Source organism: Trichechus manatus, unplaced genomic scaffold (assembly GCF_000243295.1).
Source record: "Trichechus manatus latirostris isolate Lorelei unplaced genomic scaffold, TriManLat1.0 scaffold00204, whole genome shotgun sequence".
Taxonomy (NCBI): domain Eukaryota; kingdom Metazoa; phylum Chordata; class Mammalia; order Sirenia; family Trichechidae; genus Trichechus; species Trichechus manatus.
In genome coordinates, this window is record NW_004444140.1 from 631,455 (window position 1) to 637,494 (window position 6,040).

Here is a 6,040-nt window from a genome sequence, read left to right on the forward strand (position 1 = left end):
CTCGGCCCCGGGCCCAGCCCCGCGCTCCCTCGTCTCCCGGGCGGGCGGGCGAGCTCTGCAGCGCGGCGGCGGCGGCTCATTACCATAGACCTGCTAGCGCGGCCGCCGCCCTTAAAGCGGCGACGCCGGGCCGCTCCGGAGACGGTGGGCCCCACCCTGCGCCTTCCTCCGCACCGAAGCTCTAGGATTCCCGCTGGCCAGACCCTCTATCTCAATCTCCCCAGGCCTGCCCCTGGGCATTGCCGTATCCCTACTACAGCCTAGAGAGGAATTAACAATCGGAAGCAAAGAGCGGATGATAACAATGGTAGCAGTACCCTAAGTGTGCGTAGAGGTTTTCAAAACAATTTGAAGAGCTCTCAGAAACCGAGTCTCCACCCCACACCCCCCTTAATGGGCTGCTGCTAAGAACCCTCATTGCTGTCCCTTCCCACAGGTCCGGGTTCAGACTGAGCTAAAAGGCCCTGGTGACACAGTGGTTAAAAGCTGGGCTGCTAACCAAAAGGTCGGCAGTTCGAATCCACCAGCCACTTCTTGGAACCCGATGGGGCAGTTCTACTCTGTCCTATACGGTCTCTATGTGTCAGAATTGACTCTGTGTCAATGCGTTTCTGTTTGTTTGTTTAACAGTACAAAGCCTTCCCCAGATTCCAGAGAGACACTCCACTTTTTTAGGAACCCACAGGAATGTCCTGAGGCACCTGACCCTTACTGAAGTGAACTTGTTGTCTGACAAGGACACCTCTTGGGGTCCAGTTGCTGGGCAGACACCACTTGGGCTTTTCAGGGGGAGGCAAGCCAGGATCGTCAGAGCAGGTAGAAGCCAGCTGGTATAAACACCCTAATATGACCAGATTCTGAGACCCAGAGAAGGTGATTTGCACAGGGTCACAAGGTCCGTGAGCGGTGGAGCCAAGCTTTTAACCCAGGCTTCCTGGGTCCTAAACCTGTGGTTTTCACTGCCCCATAGGGTCTCCTGTCTGGAGAGACAACTTTTTGCCCTACCTTCATCCCCATCCGTGTCCAGCTGCCTCTCTCCTTCCACAGCTCCATGACCAGCAAACAGCCCTGCCCACAGGGCTCCTGAGCCCCTTCCCTGCCCAGGGCCCATAGACCTTCCGTTTGAAAGGGCTGTGGGGGATTCCAGGAGTCCTCAGTGAGGTCCAAGCATGGAAGCTGGAACGAGAAGAAGCGCCAGGCAGGGGAAGTGGAGGGTAGTCCAGAAGGGGCTCCTTTCCTCGTACCCTACCCAGGCCTCCAGGACTGCAGGGCCACTTGGGTGAGCAGCGGGGCCCTGGTCAGGTGGTAGGAGAGGTGGCCTGGGGAGAAGGCTTGGGCTTTAGTCCCAGCCCTACCACCCCCTGGCTGTGTGACCTTGGTCAAATTCCTGTGCCTCAGTGTCCTTTTTGTAAAATGAGGGGATTGAATAAAGTAAATGATCTTCAAACTTTTATTTAGCAATAGAATCCAGTTTTCAAACAAAACTGATGAAAGTGGTGCTGCTGGGTAGAAGTGGAGGGTCAGGGCCACACCAGTTTGCCCCCGCTCTGGCCGCATTGCTCCCCCAGCCAAGAAATCCCTGGGCCACCCTGTGGAGGAACCCAGTTTGAAAAGCACCGGACCAGCCACCTCTAAGGCCCTCTAGTCACAGCAGTGTCACTCCCTGTGGGTCACAGCAGGGGCTGAAAACCCAGGGAACTTCTGTGTGACCACTCAGTGATGCCAGGGATGAGAAATCAGCTGTTTTCTTTCTCCCCAGGAGAAAAGACAAAAAGATGTGTCTTGGATACAGCAAGAGGGATTAGACTTTACCAGCACCGGCGGGGGGTCAAGATGGGGAAAAAGATGTGGGAGGAGGACTAGTGCTCAGGGAATGCCCTCCCCTTTGACAAAAGATGAGCTTTCTTCCTCTCAGCAAGGCCAAGGACAGCTCCAGAGGCAGAGGGGATGGCTTAAGAGGCCTACCCAGTGCTCTGCCTCTCGGGACTTCCTTTGACTCTGTGATTTGGGAGGATCTAGGGGCTGCGTGGGCACTTTGCTCTTCACCTAATAGCCATGTGGAGCGGGGAATGCTCGGAAATTATACCATCTGTTAATTATGCCTTGAATTGAAGTTGGGTAATGAGACTCTCGTTTCTGATGAAGGCCCAGGCAAACACATGGAGGAGCTGCAGCTCTCCATTCATCTCTTTCTCTCCCTTTGTAGCTAAAATAAGCTTTCTGGGTGGGAGAGAAAGCACCCTTGGCTCTGGATCAGGGAATGTGGTTCTGGAGCCTGGTGCCGAGGCAGGGGGTTGCCAGAGAAAGCACTGACACAGGGAGCCTCCCTCCAGGGAAGAGGCCTTTCTGTCCAAGGGCCGCCAGGTTAGGGGATGCAAGCACGTTTGGCAAATAGTCCTTAATGCTCTCCCTGCCCACCCCCAGGGCCACCAACTGGAAGGTAGCTGCTGGGACCTCTGCTTGCATCCACTTCCATCTCCTCAGCTACCTCCACCTCCCAAAGGCAGGAAGGAAACTCGGGGTTGCCCTGTTGTGTCCTCCTTGACCCCTGTGGGAAGGGCTGCCTACTTCATGGGACTTTCCAGCTGTAAGGAACCTTAGCCCCCCTTCCGAAGCAGGAGAGGTGCAGCAAGTTCCTGCCTCTGTTAAAAGGGGACTTCCTGCTCTTCTAGTCCAAGCTTCTCACTTTACAGTGGAGGCTCAGGGAGGGAAAGTGACCCTGGAATAGCCATGGGGCTCTCATGCAGCACTGATTCCTCATTCATGCTGTTTCCTGAGGTGCGTGGTGGGTACATGCGTGTGGTGGGTACAGGCGCGTGGCGGGTACAAACTTGGATAAAGTGTGGCTCTGGCTCTCAACTGAACAAGGTGGCAAGGGGTAAGTGCTCCAGAAAGGGCTAGAGGGATTCAGAGGAGAGACAGCAGTGAGAGTCAAGGAAATCCCAGAAGGCCTCCTGGAGGAGGTGGGTTTTGGACTGCATCTTAAAGAATCAGAAACAGCATTCTTGGCAAAAGGAATCCATCAGCAAAGTCCTGTAGTACAGGTTAAGCATTTTCTTCAAGGTTGTACAGCTAGTAAATGGCAGAGCTAGGATTCTAACCTAGGCAATCTTGCTCCAGTGTCCATGTCTTAAGCAGTATACTATGAATAAATGAAGTGAATGAATGAAACGTGAGCCTTTTACCATGGCTGAAGTCGAGATTGGGGTAGGAGTGCTGTGGCCACATGAAGAAGAACCAGGTGACCCCTGTTGTGGGTGGACCCATAATTTCTGAAAGGGACTCAGGCCTTGTGGGCTGAGATTCTAGGACCAATGATCTGCTTGGAAGGAGGGGTGTGGAGGGAGGCTGCTGGTGGCAAAGGTCATGGTGACCTTTGGTGGGTGGGCAGGGCTGTTTCTCAGCCGTCGCAGATCAAGAGGGAGAGTGGAGGAGGAGAGGATCCTGGCACCTGGTCCTGTTTCTGGGCTCAGTGCTGCTTTATAAAGGGCACAGAAATGGGGAAAAGAAAGCCTGGCCATGCGGGCCTTTAGACACTGGTTCTCCCTGACTCTGTGTGTGTGTGTGTGTGTGTGTGTGTGTGTGTGTGTGGTGGTGACCAGGAATCAGCTGACCTGGGGCAGACTAGAAACCTAAGCATCCTGTCCCCGCTTACCTCGCTCGCCCAGTCTGCTTCTTGCTTACTTTTCTTCACAGCTGGAGGGTGCACTCCTTGAGGGTGGTCCCCCACCCCAGGTCTGGCACAGAGCAGGCACTCAGTATGGGTTTTGTGGACTTTTCATGTGGTTTCTTCCACTCCAAACCAGTCTTCACTCAGCAACCTGAGTAATCTTTTTTTTTAATTATTTTTTTTCAGACTTAAAAATATTTTTTATTTTGGAAATTTCCAGCATACAGAAAAATTAAGAGAATGGTACAATGACTACCTGGATATCCTCCAGCTAGATTCAGTCATTGTTATCATTTTGACCCTTTGCTTCCTCTCTCACAATATTTGGAGAATGATGTGAAAATGAGGTACAGACACCATGGCTCCTCACCCCTGGACCTCTTAGAGTGGCTCTGGATAAAGTGTGGCTCTGGCTCGCAACTGAACAAGGTAGCAAGGGGGAAGTGCTCGAGAAAGGGCTAAAGGGATTCAGAGGAGAGAGCAGTAAGAGTCAAGGAAATCCCAGAGGGCCTCCTGGAGGGGGTGGGTTTTGGACTGCATCTTAAAGAATCAGAAACAGCACTCTTGGCAAGAGGAATTCATCAGCAAAGTCATGTAGCCAGGGCCCTCCACACCCATAGCACTGCTACCAGGCCCAAGAATATGGATGAGCATTCCCAGTATCACCTAATATCCAGTCCTATTCATATTCTCTAAGTGTCCCCGCAAAGGCCTTTGACAGCGGCTCCTTTCAAACCAGAAGTTTATGTGTTGCATTTGGTCATTACATCACCTTAGTTTTCTTTTCTTTTTCCTTTCATGTGATATTGACTGAAGAGTCCAGACAAGTTTTCTTGTTGAAGGTGCTCTATGCTGGGCTTATCTGATTAAAGGATCCCTCGTGGAGTCCTTCACAGAGTAATATTGCAACATCTTAAACCTGAGCATGTCACTCCCCTCCTGAGACCCCTGCACTGGGCTCCTTTGCTGTACTTTGAATAAAATCCGATTTCCTCAAATTGGTCCACAAAGCCTGGTATGGAGCGGCCCAGTCTATTCTTATAAGTCCTTGCCCTTCACTCTGTTCTGGGCACATTGGCTTCCTTACAGTTGTTGAACATGGCAGTCTTGAATATGGCATGTATCACAATTTGTGATTACATATTTACTTGTTCGTTGACTTGGTTAACAACTGTCTTACCCACTGGTGGTAAGCTGCAGGAGCAGGAGGACCATGTGTGTCTTGAACACTTAGCACCTAGCACAGTACTTGACTTGATAAATCCTGATCAAATGAATGAATACATGAATGAATGAGTGGACGTATGGAAGAATGAATGAACAGCATAAACTGATGACTGGGTGCCCCTCCATGTCTGGCGTCACCATCCAGTAGGCCAGTGGGTCTCTAGGCTGCTCTGTGGGCAGTCTTGAACGCATTCACTTTAACCACAAAACGGTATTCCCAATGCCAGCCGCAGCCAGGGGTAGGTCTGATGTCCCAGCCCCATTAGATAGACTTACTTTGGGGCTTGTTAAAAGGTAGCATTGGACACTTTCTCCAGGACAGGTTCAACCCACAGTGCCGGCTGTTTGCCGAGGGTGTCTCAATGGGCCCAGCATCCCACCCTTGTGCACGGTCCATCTAAGACCCAGCTGAGATCATTTTTGGCCCCTGAGCACAGAAGGGAAGAGATGGAGCCTGGGGCTGAGCTGCAAGCAGCAAATCCCAAAGCAACATCTGCAATAACTGAGTCGTTAAGTTTATCAGAGCAGACCTGAGATAGTGTGGGAGGTGAGCAGGAGCCACGTCTGGACCTAGCCATGGGTCAAGCCCCGGGCTCTGGGCTCGGGATGAGAGGTACACAGATAAACAACACTCCAGCTCTGGACTCAAGGAGCAACCAGTCTAATCGGTGTGGTTCCAACCCCTGCTGAGAATTTGCATTTCTAACAACTTCCCAGGCGATGCTAATGCTGCTGGTTAGGAACCAATTCTGAGAACCGCTAGTAGGGACCAGTGGTTCTCAAAATTTATTATACATGAGAATCACCTGGGGACCTTGTTAAACTGTAGATTCTGATTCAGTATACCTGGGGTGGAAATGCAAATTCTCAGCAAGGGTTCCAACCGGAAGTCTAACGGGGACAGAGACAAATGCTGTCACAGAGCTATGTTCAAAGTGTTCTGAGAGCCAGGAAGAGACAGCATGAATATTTTTGCGTGGGGGGAGTGGAGGAGGTGTTAGGGAAGGCTTTGTATAGCAGGTGGCATTTGAAGGGTGAGGAGGAATTGCACAGGCAGGCAGGAGGGAACGGCAGAGAGAACAGAGTGAACAAACATGAGAGGCGGAATGCACAGGGAGTGCTGGGACAGCGGAACAGTCATGT